Genomic DNA, 21,868 nt, shown 5'->3' with positions numbered 1-21,868 from the left:
CAAACCCATCACACTTGGTCTTGGGCATCTGGACTCTATACCATATAGTTCTCCCAAAATGAATGCTGACGCATTTACCTTCTGCCAATTTTCAGCACATTTTTTACTGCACCTAACCCAGGAAACATATCTCTACGCTTACACCCTATTTGTAGTTCAATACTCATTCCTTGTTAAGAAATCCCCCGTGTCTCTCCTTCCTCTCAGGGGTGGCACAGGCGGCACGTCAAACCCCTGCCGCCACCACCCCTCCCTATCCGCCACTCCATGCACCTCACTGGCTCACCATCGCTTGAGCGAGGCTGCAGAAGTCTATGCGAGTCTGCTAGGGCGGTGAGGGGGGTTCTCGCATGTTTGGGTCAAGGGCTGCGCGGATCTGGGCGGCACGCGGGAGTCAGCCGGTGAAGCTCAACGTTCCGCAACACGCGAGGAAGGGCTGGCTCCGGCGTGTGAGACCGGATCTGCACAGGAGAGGAAGGGCCATGGCGGTGGCCGCGCGAGGTTAGCGCGGCTGCAACGGGCCATGGTGGAGCGTGCAGCCGGAGGCTCGTTGGCGTCTACCCGAAGCGATGGGCGGCAGGCGAAGACTTTAGCGTGTTTCTCACTAACTGAGCAGCTCAATGCCGTCGTAGCGGCAGCCCAGGGAGCTGCTCCGATGGCTGCCCCGGCAGCGGCCGATCCAGCGTTGCGGTGACTTGATCTGGTGCCCCGGAGGCCAGATTCGTCGCCGTGGGCTGTAATGGTGGCCCTATCAGCAGGTAGCACATCTGGTGTGCTATGACTGTTTCGGCGGGCGGCTGCTCATGCGAGCATGTGGTGATGGTGACCTGTGGTCAGATCTTCGCAGGGCTATCGCAGTGGACAGACCATGGCCATTGCTGTGCATGGGGTTGAGGTGCCATGGCAAAAGCTTTGTCCCTCTTGGGCTGACGAAGGCGACGCCTTCGGGCACCTTTTTCATGCTTGAAAGCACCCATCGAACAATCCTCTCCTCTTTGCGTGGCATGTCTTTTCTGGGTGGAAACCTTGACCTTCTGGTCAGGCGACGAAGGCACCGGTGGCGTCGCGTCCCTCCTTGGAGGCGTCATTTTTGAAAGCTTGTGCTCGGTCAATCTGTGGCGGGCTGGCGGTCAGCGTCATGGCGAGGAAGATGGAGGCCTAGCTGAGGATTTAAGTTTTTCGTGTCCATGACAGAGGAAGGTGGACAGAAGGAGGGCATTGGTGCGGCGATTGGAGGGCCTCTCATCTGTTTGGCAATGGAGGGCAATAGTTTGGTGGGAGGCGTCCATGGAGTTGGCAAGGAGGCTAGGGTGGGAGGTGTCCACGGAGTTGGCGATATGACTGATGTGGGAGGTGGTGGCCAGCATATTTGCATTGCCGAGGTGATCTGCGTGGTGTGGCACCAGGCGGCCCCGCTTAGCGGTGGCTGTTTTTGGCGCAAGAAGGCGTTCTGACTAGCAGCAGGAGGACGTGTGGCACTTCTACCTTCAATGAGGTAGCTAGGTTCTAGAAGCTATGGTGTGCGCGCATTGATCTTGGTGGATGGGACCGTCTTGGCGAGCACTAGAGGCAGAACTCACGCTTCGGTTTGGCAGCTTGTAGCAGTTTGTGGCAGCCAGCCCTGCTTGGAACATCGTCTTGATAGACGGCGCAAGTGAATCCGTTTGCGGGATGGCTACATGGCTTGTTGCGGACTACGGTGGTTAGCCTTGCTCGGCAGCAGGCTATCTCGATGTGGGACAGCATCGGTAACGACGGTGCAAGAGGTGACGGCAGTGTTTTTGTCCAGATGGCTCTGTCGTCCGGTTGTTGGCGGTGCAGTGTGGTGACCGGTTTGTGGTGGTTCAGAGGCGATCAAGCGTGTGTTCTGTGTTGAGTTTCGGCTCGTGTGGCTTGTGTCGATGTCCCATTCCGACCATGCAGAGTTGTTTTTCTCCTTCTCTTGTGTTTGAGTTTGGTGCGTGTTGATAGCCCAATTCAACTAATCATAGTTGTATGTGTTGGGGGAGCCCATATTCATATGGGCCAACTCCCCCCCGGAAGAGGCCCAAGAGGGGTAGCTAGTGTAGTGGCTTGTCAATTTTCACCCCATCGAGGGGTCGCTTGTAAATTGTCGTTGCCTATATAATGCCAAGAACATGAGGACAAGGGGCTCTCTCCCACTCTCATTTTCGCAAACCCTAATGAGTCCCCTCCCCCGGCCTTCGTTCGGGGACCTTCTACCCAGAACCTCCATCGGGGAACCTCGTCCAACCGACCTTCGTCTAGGGACCTCCGCACGAGACCTTTGTGACCCCTGCATGAACCCTTCACCTAGTGATCTTAGCCTCCACCAACAAGCCTTCTACCCTCAACCCTGTCTGGGACCCTTGTCCCAACATTGGCGCCCACCATGCTCGGCACGAATAATTTTTTTCGAGAGTGAAGGTTTGAACCTATGACAACACCCGAGGAAAGGTAAAGACCTCGAGTGAATGGTACGATGTCTTTAAACCTTTGTAGCTTGTGGAGGCTTTATTTTCTGCTAAAACCGTTCCTTCCTTTTTCAAAAAAAAAAACATATAAATAAACAATAATTGAAAGTATAATAAAATAATATAAAGTTAGATCCTTGGACTCTTGTTTAAAAAAACAAAAAAGAATTGCAAAGGGTCCCGAGCCTTCATCTCATGTTCTTCAAAAAGTTACAGAGGCCCCAAAAGAGTTGCAAAGGCTCCCAAGCCTTCATCTCATGTTCTTCAAAATATTACAGAGGCTCCAAAAGAGTTGCGAAGGCTCCCAAGCCTTCGTCTCATGTTCTTTAAAAAAATTACAGAGGCTCCAAAAGAGTTGCGAAGGCTCCCGAGCCTTCGTCTCCTGTTTCTTTAAAAACTACAGTGGCTCCTGAGCCTTCGGCTCGACTCTTGTTTAATAAACCGACAGCCTAGTGCCTAGACGCCCGGCTTCAGCGCGCGTCAGGATGCACCTAGCGCCCGACCGGCTTCAGCGCATTGTTCCATTTTGATTCGAGTCGGACGCACCAATCCAAATAGAGCTTCACTTGCCAGTTGCGGCATCCCACACTCGCGGGCGGCCAGTCCCTCTGCCGTGCCGCATCCCGCTGTGCCGCTTGTCCCCCAGCCATCCCACCGCATCACCATCCCCCAGCCATCCCACCCCGCGCAGCCCATCCCCTCATCGTGCCCCTCCACAGCAGTCACCACGCCTAGATGTCTCATCTCCTCTCCAACGTGGAGTTCCCCGCGGGGTGTCATCCCCTGCCGATTGTTGAGGGCCGTGAGGCAGATCTATGGTTAGAGGGATGCAAGGAGGGCTCAAGCTTCGTCTACGGCGGATTGGAGTCTCGTGTTGCAATTGCCAGGGGCAAGGAGGTGGTGGAGACGAACCCTTCTTCTTCAAAACAGCATGTAAGATGTACATCTATGATCTCATGTCGCAATTTGATTTTGTTGTGTTGTTTCAGACTACAAATTTTTGAACATTGGCGATTTGGAACCATACTTTTGCAGTAGATGCTTTGTTTTACTACTGAAACGTGTGTTACAATACTACTGAAACACTTACTAGATTCCACTGCAATAAGAATTCTAGGTGCCTGTGTATACCATGACTAGCTGCTCTGTTTTACCACTACTGAAACGTGTGTTACAATACTACTGAAACACTTACTAGAGTCCACTGCAACAAGAATTCTGGGTCCCTGTGTACACCATGACTAGATGCTCTATTTTACCACTACTGAAACATGTGTTACATTACTCCTGAAACACTAAACCAGATTGAACTGCAACCAGAATTCTAGGTGCCTGTGTGTTCTATGATACCCCTATTTTGTAGTTTCCTCACATCTATAACAAAATGTGAACTAAACCAAATTTGAAACACTCTGAAATGTGTAGGAGGGTATGATTGAAGGGAGAAATACCGTCACTGGACATCATCAGATTGCTGGAACTTCAAGTGCTAATATGCCTATTGCTGCAACTTCAAGCGCTAACATGGTTGCCTATGTTTTAGAAGTATGTTTCTGGGCGCACTCTAACTGAATTTGTTTCTTTACATCAAAATAATTATTTGCAATGCAGGGTTCCGTTGGCCCTAATCTTGATCGGAGTCTTTCTCATGGGGCAAAAGGTCAGCCATGTGAGGTTGTTGAGGTGGATATAACTGATGACAAGATGGTGGATGAAGAAGAAGAGGACATTGTAAGCTCCTAGCCGGTGGTTCCATTTGAAGGAATGGAGTTTGATACACTAGAGGAAGCAAGGAGGGTGTATAATGCTCATGCATTCAAGATGGGATTTAGTATCAGGGTAGGCTCATCAAGAAACAACCATGTGAGTAAGCAATTGATAAGGAAGGAGTTTGAGTGTTCTCATCCAAGGATTACACCTGGTGAAAAGGAAGACAATGCATCAAGTAATGCATCATAATCAACAACAACCGCATCCAAGAAGAAAAGCGCAACAGCCATAATGACTACCGCAACAAGGAAGTAGAGCATGTTGAAGAAGGCAGATTACATGGTTGTGGGTCTGTGTGAGGGAAGGTGGAGGGTCGTGGTGTTTCAAGCAGAGCACACACACCCTATGGTGAAGATAAAGGGCAGGGTAAAGCAGTTGCATTCCCACAGACGAATATCATGGGCAAATTATGAGCTATTGAAGACACTACATCATCGGAACATATCCACCATGCAGATCATGTCTGTGTTAGGGGACTTTCATAGAGGCGTGGGAAACCTAACATTCAATAGTAAGGATGTCTCCAACATGAGGACACACTTGAGGGCAGGAGTAAGGTACAGAGACATGGATGCTGTCCTAGAGTACTTCCAGAAGTTGCAAGCCGAGAGCCCTAGCTTCTTCTATGCTGTCAAGCTAGATGCTGAGAATGCAGTGAGGGGGTTGTTTTGGGTTGATGGCAGATCAAGGGAGTTGTACAAGTGCTTCAGGGATTGCATATTCTTTGATACGATGTTCTGCACTAACCGGTACAACATGCCCTTTGCGCCGATTGTTGGGATAAAAAATCACACCCAAAGCATCCTACTGGGTTGTCTTTGCTTCCGAATGAGACTACTAAATCCTTTGTGTGGGTGCTGCAAACACTCAAGGCTGCAATTGGAGGGATGGCACCAACCAACATCATGACTGACCGGGACAGGGCCATGAAAGCTGCAATAGCACAAGTATTCCCTTGTGCAACACACAGGTGCTGCAAGTTTCATGTGGTAAGCAAAGCTTGTGAGAAGTTTGGTTGGTTAATCAGGAACAACCTAGATTTTGCAGATGAGTTTGACTATTGCATCAACTTCATCGAGTCACCTGAAGAGTTAGAAATGTTGTGGCATAACATAGAGGTGAAGTATGATATGCATGGCAACAAACACTTCCAGAACATGTCTTCGACCAAGTCTATGTGGGCGCCTGCATATTTTATGAAATGCTTCTTTCCCTTCACAAGCACAATAGGGAGATCTGAGAGTATGAATGCATTATTCAAGAAAATGGTGCAATAAGAATTCTGGGTGCCTTTGTGTTCCATGATACCCCTGTTTTATAGTTTCTGATTCTGAAAACATACAATATTTCCTTTGTGTTCCAGGTGGTGAAACGAGTATACAAGGAATGTGAGGCGACATTGAAAACATACAATGTTGCTGTGAATTAGGGGTCTAAAACATACACATGCTCTTGTAACATTTTTGATGAAGATGGTCTCCTATGTCCCCACATCCTGAAAGTCTTTACCACACTTGATGTGCAACACATACCATAGAAGCACCTGCTACACAGGTGGTCAGAAGAAGCAATGCTCAAAGTGCCTCAACATTTTGTCAGGCCCTGAACCAGTGTTTGGTGTTCTGGTGACAAACAAGCTGAGATACAATGCGATGTGTAGGAAAATGACACAGCTTGTAGCTGATGCTTGTGTTGAGCCAAAAGAGTACATGGTGGGTTCAGAAGGGATCGACCAGCTAAGGGAAAAGGTGAAGGCAACCACCCGAGTATTGATTTCGTGGCAAAATGGTCCAAAAATACTATTGGGAGTGAAAAGGAGGTGGAGGGAGGGGTGAAATGAACAAAGTTCAAAAACCCTCCGACAAAAGATCTAAAGGGAAGGCCCAAGGACAAAGTTGACTGTTTGAAGACCATTGTTCGACAAGCGAAAGATAAAGCAATCAAGAAGAACAAGAAGTCCAAGGCTAGGAAGACCAAAGCCAAAGACTTGGCGTGCTTGGTATGCCACAAAGAAGGCCATGGTGTAGAGACATGCAAATACGTGGCAGCAGCAAAGCATCTAAGGGACACTGAGTTAAAGCTATAGATTTATCTTGCTTCAGCAAAAATAAATGCTATAATGAAATACGATTAACGAAGCAACAACACTCATTTGTAATGGACAGAACTACTATTACATCTGAAATCCTCTAATGAAACAACATAATTTCACTATTGTTACATCTGAAATGCTCTAATGAAACAACAATCTCACTACTGTTACATCTAAAATCCTCTAATGAAATAGCATGATTTCACTACTATTACATCTAAAATGCTCTAATGAAACAGCCGAGTCTCACTACAGTTACATCTTCAAAATGTGGTCATGCAACAGCAAAGATTGACTACTGTTACATCTGAAATGCTCTAATGAAACATCAGATTTTCAATACTGTTACATCTGAAATTGTGGCTATACAAAAGCAAAGGTTGACTACCAGATCATGCTAGGATGTTTCTAGGGTATGATGACCTAAGATCACAAGCATTCACATATTGTCACATAGCATAACAGGACTCCACTCGATATTTACAAGAATTCTGGTGTTTCAATGCACATCGTTCTCCTAACACCTCCTAAGGTACATAGCATCAACTTGATCAGGTCTCCTTGGCATCATACTTCTTCATAAAGTCATCTAGCTTAACCATATTGCGTGCTGATAGATGGAGTAGCGCAGCAGCATGCTTCCTGTACTCTAGCACCGACCACTGGGCAGAGAGATAATGAAAAAAAAGAAAGGAGAACAAAACTGAGCAAGCATATTTAGAGACAAAATAGGAGTTGCAATAAGAAATTTTTTGAATGGCAACACATACTTGCTCGAGTGATGAAACCACCATCTCCTTGCCATTCCATGCGTCCATATAATCCATTGTGTACAACCCACAGTCAAACCTTTTAAGGAAAAGGAACAATAAAAAATGTGAACATACAATCATTAGCCTATAATGACAAGGAGCGACATGCTAAATTGAAAACATACAAATTCTTTTGTTTAGGGTATCCTGTAGGGTAGATCCATGCAAAATAAGACACGTTAGCTTTGAGGACCCCATATTTCATTGTTTTGGCTGCAAAATTCTAAATCTGAAAAACAATGAAACAAATAAGGAATACACATTGCAACAGATAATCAAGAGCTACTTCAACAATTGAAGTACTAATGTGCAACATGTACAAGAGACAATGACAACTTAGAAACACCAAGTGACACTAGATTTTCAAAATCCTCTTATTTGGTAATTTTCCACTTGCTAGCTAAATTATATGCACATTATATGTCATCATATCTGTTGAAGTTAACACCAAGAACCACAAATATGTTGCAACAAGTAATCAAAAACTATTTCAACAAAGGTGGAATAAATGTGCAACAACTAAAAGTAAAAGCTACTTGAAACACCCAAAAAACACATGATACAACAAGGAAGCCACTTACCAAGTTCTGGGCACATTTCAAACATTTGCTCTCCTTGGAGTCACTCAAAGAGTCAAAGAAGGCAATTTGTTTCATGAACATACTAACACAAAGAAGCACCCAATGGTTCTCAAATACTATCAGAAAGAACATCTACATAGTATGGTGATGTAAAATTAAATAAATTAATGTGGCACCTTTGACAACATTACAAATGAGTGTAATATGGTTCGTTAATCGTATTTCAAAGAAAACAAAGAATGTATATACAGCTCACGTACCAGATCCATCTTGTCGAGTTTAAATGTTTTGTTTATCTTGATGTAAAGGTTCTTACAAGTCTCATCATTCTTGAAAGAAGCTAGATCCACACTCAGCAAGTCCAGTCCAGCACACACCAAAAAGGTGGAAAAAGGAAAAGGAAAAGAGCTAAATAAAAGATGAGTTTTAGGAATTCAATTTCAAATGGAAAGTCACAGGGTATTGTATCATTACCGTGGCCAACTGGGGGAAAGCAAATTTTCTATCTCTTGTTTTCCCTCTTCAAACAATTGAAGGTGGTCAAGATTGAACTGGTAAATCCACAAGGACATTACATTGTTACCAACCAATCCCCTTGACTTGAAGGAGTCATAGAACTCATCGTACGTAACGTGGAAGCCAAATATCTCAATTAAAGGTGGCCTTGTAGAAAAGAAAAGGCGATATAATTACCACAACTTATGTAAAATAAACAATGAACATATAAGCAAAACCTACTAGAACAAAGATGAATGAAGTGTTAAAACAAAAGAAGCTTGTTTCAACCGTTGAAACAAGCAGCTGCAACAATTAAATAAAGCTATGGCAACACCTACTTGAACACATGAATGAAGTAGAGCTACTTTTTATTTTATTTTTAAAAAAATGAAGACTACAGAGGTGGCAAACGAGCAAATCTAATTGATCACTTAATGCAATAGGTATGAATGAAATACGAAAACAAAAAAAGAGCTAGTTTCAACAGATGAATAATACATTCGCAACAACTAAGCAAGCCTAATGAAACAGATCTGAACACCACATAAAACAGGGCATAAGTGTAGGACAAGTTAAAGTGAAAAAGGTAGTGGGGTGGGGAGGGGGTAAACTCATGGTTGGCTTTGACCCTCTATCTTGAATCCCTGATCAAAAGCTCTTTTAGCCAAAAACTTGTTCCAAATTTCTTTAGAATTATCATCAACCTTGATTTTTTTATTCAGCCCAAGGCCAGCATGAATTCTTTTCCTCTTCTTTCTATTCCTTTTTTCGATTGTACTCACGCCTGTTTCTCTGTCCTAGGAAGCCTCAATGGTGGTGTCCCCTGGACAAAAAAAGGGAAAAACACATGTGTCAAACGAAGAAGCCACATTTCAACACATAAAATGAAATGAGATGGATGAAAAAATCAGAGTGTTTACTAGTAGGTGTAGGGCTTCTTGATCTTTCTGCACACACATCTTTGAACTCTGGTTCATCAGGTTTGAATAAGTCAAATGAAGGGATATCATCTAAATATGAAGGGCCTGATGGCTTTGGAGGAATTGGACCTTTTGTACTCTCCTTTGGTGATGGCTTGGGAGGAATTGGACCTTTTGTACTCTCCTTTGGTGAGATTGGTGGAGGTGAAGGAGTTGGATCTTTTGTACTATCCTTTGGTGGGATAGGTGAACCGAAAATAGTTGGTTCTTGTGTTCTGTCCTCTGGTGGGATTGGTGGACTAGAAGTACTTGCGTGTCCTGTACTCTCTAGTGGGCTGGATGGGTTTTTGGGTGACTCAGCTGGTGGATCTATTGGATCTGGTGGAGGATGCACGTTGGTATTGTCATTGGAAGGTTTCTTCAGCTGGCTCATCTTACTTGCCAAATCAGCAACATCATTCAGACGTTTGTTCAGATGGATCAACTTAGAAGCCAACTCAGCACCATGCTTTGCCATGATCACCTTTCCTTGCTCTTTCATTGCCTGCGCAAGCTCATCAAAATCTTTCTCCACTAAAGAATTATGCTGTGCCAATAGAACTTGGTATTCTTCAAGAAGGGACTGCAATAAAATAATATATGCAATGTCAAATATAGGAAATTGCAACATATATATACATATACAATAATTGCACAATATAAAAATAGGGTCACCGACACATGTAAGAAATGACACTACAACATATGAAGTGGGGTAAATGAAACATGGGGAAAATTACACTGCAACATATGAATGCACATTGTGCAACATGTTTGTAAATTATGAGAGGGTTTTGACAAAATCACCTCAATGGCAACCGTAGAAGTATCAACTGGACGATGGCTGGAAGTGCCTGGGTAATCCAGCCAGTCCTTAAGACTTGGCAGACAGGGCTCTTCTTCTTCTTCAGGCATTGACGGTGGGGGTGGAATGTAACCAGTCATGGGCACCGGGGTAGGGTAGGGGTCGATCTTTCGGAACTAACAATGAATGAAGATATATTATGTCAAGAAATAATGTAATAACTAAAAGAAATGACTAAAGAGGAATGAATATGAAAAAAGGCATCAAACTCATAGGTTGCTACCCATATGCATTAAGCTGCAGCTTACTCCTGTCAACCTTTTCAATGAATTTAAAGTCATTGTTGGTGACATAGCAAATTCGTGGGACAAAATAATTGATCTTGTGAGTAGCCCGGTCAACAGGTATGTCAAGGTGGTCCATGTAAGCAATCTACATACAACAAAAAAAACATGAAGGCCCAACATTAGGAAATCGGGCTTGCAGTATATGGAAGCACATGTAATGGAACATGTATAGATAGCTACTGCAACACATGAGGTAGTACCAATGAAATAGTAGAAAATCAGGGCTAAAGTATATGGAAATATATGTACTGAAACATATATAGATAGCTACTGCAACACATGAGGTTGTACCAATGAAACAGTAAAAAATCAGGGCTAAAGTATATGAAAACATATGTACTAAAACATATATAGATAACTACTGCAACACATGAGGTAGTACCAATGCAACAGATTAGCAAAGTTATTGCAATGGGACTAAAAAAAGAGTATAAGACAAAAGGGAAAAATGAACATACCGCCAAAACAGCAAGGCGGGAGCCAATGTAGGGGCTTGCGGCAGCACCTTCAGCTTGAGGATCACGGGTCTGGTACTTTCGGACTTGATTCATCATCTCATCAAGGATGTGCCTAGCCCAGTCAAATGATTTTATTTTAGAGACATCCTGTAAGTTGTACAAGTACCATGGGGTGGTTGCATTATCTGTTCCTAGGCAGAGTACAGACCCCAAGGCCAGCAACATGAATGCCCTCATAAAAGAGTCATTGTCCTTATGTTTAGTCAACACCTCCATGCATCTGGGCCACTTCCCTTTGAATCCATCCATAAAAGGCTCACGAATCTTCTAGAAGGCTTCATATTGATCGGCGGTGGAAGTAAGCTTAACGGGCTCTTCTCCGCTAGGCACACCAAGAATGTTGCAAACAAGCTGCTTGTCAAATACAATGACTTTATGTTTGAGCCTAAACTCTCTCAAATCAACGTCAATGTACTTCATGATCCATGCAACGAGCTTCACAGGGATGGAAAACTCAGACATGGCAAGTAAAGCACCAAAACCAGCCTCTTCAATTCACCCTATCTGATCTTGACTGAACTCATGGTCACGGATCCTGTGGACTAAAAATCTTGTTGTGAAGGGGTCGCCATTGCCTTTGCCTTTGGTTTTGGGAGCATTAATTCCTGCATAAAAAGACAAAGAAACAACATATTAAAATCAAATCCGAAAATTGGGGTACACAGTTCATAATAACGCATAAAAAAGTAGACACAAGTTGCTACATGTTCCAACATGCATGTGGACAGCATAGATGCGCCGATAACACATCACATTTAAAAAATGAAACATGTCAATATATAGACGCCCTATAGTTGATTGTTGCAAAAAAGTATATGAAGAAGGTATGAAACACTGGACATATTATGGTGAAACAACACAGGACAGCTTAATGAATCATATTCAAAGTTTTTATCCAACACTAACTCCAGTAGGAATCAGTATACATGTTCAAAGTTGCTATCCAACATAAGCCCTAGCAGGAATCAACATACATTTGACCATATATGATAAATAGAAAATTTATTGGATATGCAATAAAGAGTAATGGCATGTCTGATCTCAAGATTTCAATTATATTCTTTCAATATCTGCAGTCACTGGACATATGCATCAACTGCCTAGCAAGCACCACCAACATACATTGAACACACTATCATTCTGTGTGTTGCATTTTATGAATTCTGAAAATGTGCATATGAGATGCTTCAGGTACCCAGGAGCTACATGTTCAATGCCATACCTTGCTGGTTCGGGACCTTCTTCATTGGAGATTTCTTCACAGGGATGTTGGTTCGTCCTTTGCTCGAAGATGCTTGGCTAGCCTTGCTGTTGGGGACCTTGCTCGCTGCCAGACCCCCTCGTGCCCTACTATTGGGGACCTTCCTCGCCGCCAGACGCCCGTGACCACGTCCCCGCCCAGCATCTGCCTCCTCGTCGCTGCTGCTGGGCGAGTTGCCCCTGACGGGTGACACATCCCTGCCTGATCTCGTATGCATCACTCGGAACCGGCATTTGGTCGCGGTGGAGAAGGAGGAGCAGGCGGGAGGCAGGCAACCGGCATGGCACCTGCACTGCTAGGGTTGGGGAGACATGCAACCATCGCAATCCCTGTGAAGGCGGGCCGCGCGATGGTCGTCACGACGGTAGGATGGCACCGTGGAGACAGTCAACGATGGTCGGGGTGGAGTGGAGCGGCACGGTGGACCGGCCGCTGCAGGCAGACGCCGCGGTGGGGGCGTATGGCTAGCGGGCTAGGCGGGCGGTGCGGGCCATCGCGAACGGTGTGGGCCAGGCGGGCGGCGCGGTGAAGGCTGCCGTGGCGAGTGGATGGCGTGGTGGAGGCGCCGCGCCGCGCGGTGGAGTCTGCGGACGGCGAGATGGATCCGGCCGCGATCACGGTCTAGTGAGGTGCCGATTCAGAGTGAATGAGGAGTGGGGAAAACTGTTCCTGGGTGGGCCCAGCGAGGATGCGTCCGGACGCGCACGGATCGGCCGGACGTCCTCACCCAATCAATATCGTTTAATAAAAAAGATGCAAAGACAACCAAACACCATGAGGCTTCGAGCATAGTACCTCCTTGGTCCCGTAACATCTCATACTCGCTATCCAAATGACATTGTAGGGACTTGTGTTCTTTATGTGCAGACTGCAGAGTAATGTTTATTACAGGTTGATGAGCGAAGGCCAGCTGTTGCTGGCAAACAGCGTCATGCGTGTGATGCTCCCGGCCCAGCAAGGAAGGGATCACTCGCAGAAGGCCAGTGAAATAGGCGACAAGAGCCTCCGCACCATGGAGCAGCGCCGAGAGCAGGCGAAGGGTCAGGCCGGCGAAACAGCCGACAAAAGAGCCTCCGACCACGGGGCAGCACCGAGAGCAGGCGAAGGCTCGGGCCAGCGAAACAGCCGACAAGAGCCTCCGCACCACGGAGGAGCGCCGAGAGTAGGCGAGACGGCAAACAGGGGCCTCCGTGCCGTAGAACGGCTCCAAGGGAGGGTGACGGCTCGGGTCGGCAAAACAGCCAACGAGGGCCTCCCCACCACGAAGCAATACTAGGAGCAGGCAAGACGGCCGATGGGGCCTACGCGCGGTAGAAAGGCTCCAAGGATGAGCGAAGGATCAGGTCGGTGAAACGGCCGATGAGAGCCTCCGCACCATGAAGCGGCGCCGAGAGCGGGCGAAGGCTGAGGCCGGCAAGATAGCCGACGGACCGTCCGCACTGCCGAAGGCGCGCTAGGTTGGGAGAAGGTAAGAACCTCTGGGGAAGGTAAGATTTCTTTAAATCTTCATGAGTAATTAAGCTGACAGAGTTGATAGCTTTGGTAAAACCTCACCAAAATTTTCAAGAAAAAACCAGCCGAGGGTCAAACAAGCCTTCGGCCATACCAACTTTTTGCATAAAAAAACTTTTTTAACAATGCTGCCAAGCCTCCGGCTGTATAAAATAATCTACTCCAAAACCTTGAGCGCAGCGCTAGAGTTTCGAACTCAAGAAATCGCCACAAGCTAACTAGAAGACCTCGCAAGTGTTTCTGTTTTTTGTGTGCAGGTCTTTATTATTGAATGCATTCCAACATGGAACCTTCGTCGTATCAATGCTGGAATATCGTTCGACTCCGTCATCTGCAAAGCTGGAACCTTCGACTCTGACTTTTGGTTCTCTCGCGAAACTTATTTCGTGAAGATCGTGAAGCAAAAGCTGGGCCTTCGCCAGAATATTTCAGGCAGAAGATGGGATCCTTCGATGCCTGCCACTTGCTGGAGATAACTTTGGATGAGTGTCGGTTCCTATTACTTCACGGAAGCCAATAAGGTTTCATCGGCCTTGGTTAGTGAAGCAAAAAATTAGGATTTTTCTCGCAACATCAACCTTCGATCAGTTTCATTGGCCTTCGTCAGCGAAGCCAAAAATTGAGATTTTTCGTTGGAACATCAGCCTTCGTCAGTGAAGCCAAAAATTGAGATTTTTCTTGGAGCATCAGCTTTCGATCAATTTCATCAGCCTTCCTCGGTGAAGCTGGAAATTAATAATTTTTCTTAGAGCCTCAGCCTTTGATCAGTTTCATCAGGCTTTGATCAGTTTCGCCAGCATGGGCTCACGGTATGTGTACCCCTTTTTAGGAGCTCTATTCGATTATAAGAAGTTCCTTTACCTTCATCCTAAAAATTAATAATATATGCATTTATGAGCTAATCTTCGACCACGGCCAAGATTCTTCTCTCTTTGCCACCTGTGTTTTTATGGCCTACCACATCAAAGGTTAGACACTCACTTCTTGAGCTACAGGCCATTTACAATAATAGTTGAGTATATATTACTTATATATTCAATCACTAACCTCTTTTATATGTGTTGAAAGCATCCGGCTGCGGGAGTCAAACCAACACAGTGAATATTTCTCACCAGTTTATAAATTCTCACAAGCTTCACCAGATAATAATCTTTACTCTTGTGATTTATCTTGTCACAATTCTGATTTAACCTTCGCCTCTCAAGGCAATATTTCAAAAATTAACCTTTGCACACAACTTGTCACCATGTGACCAAGAAAGTTGTCGTAACCTTTGCCACATCAAAAGCATGGACTGAGTGGCTATACATGCTTTGCCCTAACCGGCTAACTTGAAAACAATTTTTTTATTTTTTATTTGTATCGAATCTCTTTTTGTTACTAACATGCAAGTCACCACCACTGTAAGTATCTCTTATCCTCCCAAACTAACCCTCCCATAGAGCATATCTAGGTGAGATTTTCAGCGAGGCATAACCCATGAGAGATATCAAAACCAAAGTCGAAAGTGGCTAGCAATGGAGCCACAATATTCGACAATAGCTTTTTCAGCGGAAAGAGGACCCTCCATTATCCAAGTCAAAGGCTCAAGGTTACGGAACGACTTCCGCGGCGCAAAGCGCCTGACCTTGACAAAGACCTAGGCAGCCTTCACCAGTAAATAGATCTCATCAGTTATTGACCTTTGTCAGTCAGTGGTCTTTGTCTTCATCAATCAATGGTCTTCATCAGTTATTGCCCTTCATCAATCAGTGGTCTTGGTCAGTTATTTGCCTTCATCTGTCTTACAGTATAGTCAGTGGTTCTCATTAAGTGTTCAACCTTCATCACATATCTGCCCAACAGCTCTTCGGTATTCTCCATCAATCAGTGGTTCTCAAAGAAATATTCAACCTTCGACAGATACCTCAGTGATCCTCTATCAGTCAGCGGTCTTCGTCATTCAGTGGCCTTCATCTATAATAGGTTATCATCAGTAGCCTTTGTCATTCATTGGCCTTCATCAAGTCATTGGCCTTCATTAGTCAACAACCTTCGTCGGTCATTGGTCTTCGTTAGTCAGTGGTCTTCACCTATCATTGGTTACCATCTGTTAGTGGCCTTCATCCATCATTGGTTATCATCAACCAGTAGCCTGCGTCAATCAGTGGCTTTCGTCAGTCAATGACATTCATCTATATTTGGTTATCATCAGATAAGCCTTCGCCATTCATTGGCCTTCATCAGTCTTTGACCTTTGTTATTCAGTGGCTTTCATCAGTCACTGGCCTACATCTATAATTGATTATCATTATCATCAGTCAACAACCTTCGACAGTCATTCCTTCATCATTCAGCAGCCTTCGTCAATCATTGGTCATCGTCTGTTAGGAACCCTCGTCAGTCGCAGACTTTGTCAACCATCCGACCTCACCAACAATCAGGCTCCATCTAAAATCAACTTTCGACAGCCACCCAACCTTCAACTCTCTAACGCTAACATTTTTTCTCTTTTTTGCATGTTGTATTGTTCAATTTTTCTTTTTTTAGATTTTGTGATATTCGTCAACCTAATGTCACTTGAGCTAACCTTCGTAGGGAACTAATCATTTTTATGTTAAATATTATTATAAATTATATCTATACCCATGCAGGTTCTTAAATGGTAGCCCTCACTAGCCATCTAAAACAATGTCCCTCATTCGAGGGCATCATTCTTCGTGTGCAGAGCATTACTTTTGCTCAAGCTTAACCATTATTTTTGTTGGGCGCATGATATGTTTACCCCTTCTAATATTTTCACACAAATGCATTTATTTGCATCATCACATACATACATACATTATGTAGATGCATTCACTACTACACTCGGACCTTTCACATCCACATCGTAACCCTCATCGCAGCAGTATTTTGGCCTTGGCAGTAAACTATCGACAGTGATAGTCATAGCCTTCACTGTTGGCATCTACGACCGATTGCGGTGTACACTAACACTGCCGTATTGGCTTATGATCTGTCCATGATTAGGTCCTGACTTCCATCGCATTGGAGCACGACCCGACTGTGGATGTACACTAACACCACTGCATTGGCAAATAATCCACCTATGTCAAGGCTATCAAAACCATCATGTGGGCACATCAACCACCTGTGTAGTGGTCACCAGCATCGTCGTCTTGTACTTCGACCTGACTGTCAGTGGTGCGGGTTCACTGTCGCTTCGACGGCCAAGATGCCTGTGTAGAGGTTAACACTAGCATCGATTCAACGTATGATCCGCCAGTACAAAGGTCATGGTCACTGCCGCCTTGCACCATGATCCGCCTTTGATGATCATTTAATCGATGTCGGGTTACTAAAGGATTCGGTGGTGATATACTTTTGATCCCTGCCACATCATACGTATAGCGACGATGGTGATAACAAAACAATGAACGACGCTTAGATCCGACAGTGACAAAATTTCATCTGGTTTCACAATAGTTACTAATTCAGCTGGGCTCTTAATAGCTTCAAGAACAAGAGTACTTTTTACAATAACATTACATAGACCATACAGATATATAATCATTACATCCATAAATCAGGTTCACAAACAAGAGTACTTTTTACAATAACAATGGACGCTACCATAACATCTTTCTCAACTAATGTCCTAACACAAGCGGCACATAGAGCATACTAAAGGTACTGATCTATACAGACTTATATAACGAAACGATGGTAGCTGTATTCCTTCTATGTGGCACTCCTGCTTGTAAGGCAAAATTAATATAATTAGTGCATCATTTGGATTGGTAGCCTATGCACCATGGAACCCCTCTTATTTATCTCTGATCCACAACCTGAACAAAGCAGCAGAATTAATAATATTGAACATACCATTCCTTTAGTTAATAAGCCATAATTGGCCTATACATAGATAAAATGAAAACAACTCCGTACCTAAACAAAGACTGTCGTGACAACGAAATGAAGGAAATTCATCTTTACTACTCTGCTAATGACTCCATGAACAAGGGAACATAAGGAAGATAATCCTGTTCATATGGAAACGCCCTCTTGATTTAGAAAAGTGGATGACATGGGCATGGATGACATGAACCTTTCTGCGGTCTATGTCATATGCGATCAATGTTCTATTCTTCCCAACAAGAAAAATAAAATTCTATTTTGGGTGAACTGTAATCACTCTGTACTCCTCAGCACAAAGCTCAGAACCAAATTTAATATTCATGTGTCCAATCAGTTCCTTCGTGTCCACAATAAGTTTCAAACTCCAGTTATCAATACCATAGTCTTCTAGTATCCACACTAAAATCCAAGACCTATTGCGAAAATCAGCACAGCACACACATGTGACCCTAAGCTTGATGGATGGACATTTCAGCACCACCTGTTTTATGAATTGTCCTCCATGTCTTTCCCTCTATATCCACAACAACAATCGTAGAGTACTTAAGCATCTACATAAAACCATTAAGAAAAACACTTCTCGATTTTGAATGTAGAACAATACTATAGTGCCCCATTTAGATTTCTTAAAGATCCATGCTGTAGTTTCAGATGAGTAGATCTCCACACCTATGTACGTACCCTCCACCTCAACAAATTCAATGACATGGAAGTGCGAGGACATTGGGTCCAAACCTAAGCAAGCCTGACCAACAGAACGGATGCTACGCGGCAGTACATGCCATTGGTGGGTCGTCGGATTGCAGTCAACATAGCGACGTAATCCATTAGGCCTAGCACACCAGCAAAGGATGAGGCCGCTACAATAATCTGAGACTAGGACTTTTTGAAGGGGAAAGGGCAAGAAGGACAAGGTGGGTGTGGTAGAACCTCCCAAGTTATATGGCCCACATGTGCCTATCATTGTCTTTTAGACTTCTGGCAGCTGCACCTGGGAGTCAGACAACTCTGGTGGACTGTCGGGTGTCCTTGAGGAACCTTGAATCATCCACTTCATCCTTCTGAGCAGGACACATTACAGAATACATTGCAGTATTACAACAATTTATACAAATATATTACATCAGAGTAAACGGCGGAAGTCTTACAAACCATAAGTTTACAAATCGTTTCTTAAGTTGATATAAATTATAAGCTTTAGTCAACTTGGCAGTAGGGCAGTATGATAGGTACTACTATACAATACACAAAAGAGGGTTCACCCTGCCCAAGGGTGCACATCAAACTCTTCTACTACTGGCTCTCCTCCTGCAACATGGGTTTAACAATCCCTGAGTACAAAGGTACTCAACAAGACTTAACCAACAAAAAGGAAGGACTCCAAGGATATGTAGGCTTACGGGGGATCAAGGTAAGTCCGTAGCAAGAATCAAGATTAACTTTTGTAGAAAAGCTTACTAATGTTGATACTTACTTTCAATGTTTTATCTCAAGTTGATTAATTATCAGTCTCTCATTTGCACCTGGTCTAGGTTAATCACTTCTTTAACCATCTCATCTCATGATAGTATGACTAATGTTTCAGTTATTAACTACGATGTAGAGCAGAGAATCGAGTCTCCTTCTCCGAGAAGCACGACAATTTGAATTTATTTGGCTTAGCTGGGGTTTCCTTACCACACGATATATGTAGGTCTAGGCTTGGACCCGAACCTACATATATCAACCCTCACTTGGATCCTCCAAAACGTGAACCGGTCTACGCTACCCAAGAGCACAGTACTCCACCTCCCTGCGCCACTCCTGGTGGATTCATAGGACGTGTACACGCTACTCTCACCATCTCCCATGCCCAGTGCGCTATTGTCTTTTCACATAATGGAATAGCGAAGATATCAGGCTTACCAGAGTATGTGGCCAGTCCTACAAGGTCTTGACTCACAACAGGTCTACAATAGAACGGTCCTCAACCGACATAGGCAGGGCACTACGTCAATACTCCCTTCTTGGCGCAAGCAAAGAGTTTGCTCGGTCTCAAATTAAATTCTTGATCATCATTAAACCACAGGGCATTCCTTGGGTTAGAACTTGTGAAATCAACTTGTTGCTTAACTATTATCCACTAAGCATGACTAAGCATCATAACTACTTTTACTTAACAGGGTGATAAAGATAGGTACAGAAGTAACAAGGCAGGCATGCAATAGTTGGTATTCAAACAACTCCTATTTTACTTAAATGCATAAATCATAAGACTTAAGTGAATAACGTTTATAAAACACAAGGAAAGGGGTTATGCTCTAGGGCTTGCCTTTAGTGTCGGGGTTGTCAGTTACTTTAGAATAACCACAGATAACAGATCCAATCCTCTGACAAAGAACCCTTCTCTTGCTTAGTTAAAGAATCACCACTCTGGTTCACTAAAGGTAAATAAAGATGCATGCTTTGGGATGATGATGTACTAAGCATGGATTAATATGACTAAACAAAGCTAATTAACTTGAATACAACTCTCCTTCGCGGTAAAGTTTGGTTAATTACTCACAAAGTAATATTGTTTGTTATTATTATTAACAAGTTTAACATGAGTATAACAATCAAGTAAGGAAATTGCCAGGGAACAACAAAGGAATTAGTGTTCCAAGGTCCACAATCATGTCCAAAATCACACCCAAGCCATTTAGGGATTTATAGAAATCATTTTAGTATTTTTATTAATCCATAAAAGGCATTAAAATTAAGTGGACAATTTATTTTTATCAAAATAGAACCGAACTTTCTATGAGGATTGACTTAAGCATAAAAAGCACATACACAAAGTCTCATGATTTTAGGATAATTATTTTAAACTATAAAAATCATGGAAGGTGCATTTATTAATTAAAAGAGGTAATTTTCAATCCTAGCAAAAGTACTAAAAATGGTCAACTCAATTTTTTTCTAGATAGAGCATACAAAGATAAGCTTACACAAAAATTTTCATAATTTTATCATCCCTAATTCATTAGTTATAAATTAATCAAGAATCAGTATTATAAAGCATTTTCTATAAAAAAACAAAAAGGATAAAAATCCTTTCCTCACCCGCCCCCTCTCTACCTGTAGTGGCTGAGAACTGGGCCCGGGGCCACTCCCGCGCTGACCGCGGCGTGGCAGCGGTTGACCGGTGGGTACTCACCGGTGGCGAGGTCACCGGCGATGAGATCACCACCTATGGACTCGTCTCTTCCTCGCGCACACGATGGTGGTGACGGTTGAGCCTCTAGTACTCGGCAGCAAACACGAAGGTGGCTCCAGCGGCATGATGACACTCTGTCATGGTGGCAACGACCAGTGGTGATGACTCTAGTGATGGGGTTTTCCCCTACGTACTCGCCTCGACCTCACGAACCCGCCCAAGGGGTCGGTTAAGGCGGATTAGGACTTGTGACGAGCTCACCCGCGCCCATGGTGGCACAACGGAACAGAGCACGCCGGCACGGCAGTGCTCTGGCCAATCCCGACTCTAATCATCCTAGCTAAGGACTTCTACATGTCCGAGGTGCTCACTGTGACTTGCACGTCCTGACAGCTGAGGCAGAGATCGAGCAGGCGGCACTGTCGATGGTGATGGTGGTTCTGATATGATGCGAAAAGGTGAAGACCGCGATGTTCTGGCATGTCTGGGCTCCTATAGTTAAAACCAACGAGCCGATGAGCAAAAGGGAAACAAGGCGAAAGGCTCGCTAGAGTGGCCTAGCCACGGTGGAGGCGATCATGGCTATGCGCTGCTCGGCGGTGAGGAAGACGGTGTCATGCGGGCAGCTCAAACGGGTAGAGTTGACCCGAGCAGGCTGGGAAGATAGGCAATGTGGTGACAAATATATAGGCGTGGTGAATTGGACAGAGGCAAAGTGGAGATGGAGAAATCATCAGTGAGGTGGAAGCGCTCAACAACGGCGAGAAGAAGAGAAAGACGAGACAGTGGCTGACTGGGTGAGGTATAGGTGAGGGCAAAGCGTCTCGACCTCCAGCTCCTGCTTGCAACGCACCAGGGGAAGAGGTGCATGTCTATGCATGGATGAGGGGTGCTAGGGCGGTGGCGGTCAGCGGTGAGCAGGCAGAGTGGCAGCTCCCCGGCGTCCACTGCACATGCCTAACAGCCAAACTTCCTCCTCCTTTTTCTCTAGATTCCAAACATGAACTCGACTTTCTCCAAAAACAAAAGTTGTTCACCTTGACATGATCTTCAACTTTGCTAACAGGCTCATGATCTAATTCAAACTGGTTTAGAAGATCTAGGCTAAGGAATAAGGGTAGATTGAAACTAAACTACTGAACTTTCAGTTAGGGTTTCAAAATA

The 21,868-nt window shown here is 44.4% G+C and overlaps 1 pseudogene; it reads left to right on the top strand.

The window, feature by feature from the left end:
* Positions 1-4,238: 4,238 nt before the first annotated feature.
* Positions 4,239-6,330, top strand: LOC136495946 (protein FAR1-RELATED SEQUENCE 5-like; annotated as a pseudogene).
* Positions 6,331-21,868: the final 15,538 nt, after the last annotated feature.

This window comes from Miscanthus floridulus, chromosome 12, assembly GCF_019320115.1.
Source record: "Miscanthus floridulus cultivar M001 chromosome 12, ASM1932011v1, whole genome shotgun sequence".
Lineage (NCBI taxonomy): Eukaryota > Viridiplantae > Streptophyta > Magnoliopsida > Poales > Poaceae > Miscanthus > Miscanthus floridulus.
The sequence above is the reverse complement of the archived record's forward strand: the minus strand, read 5'-3'. Positions and strand labels throughout refer to the sequence as shown.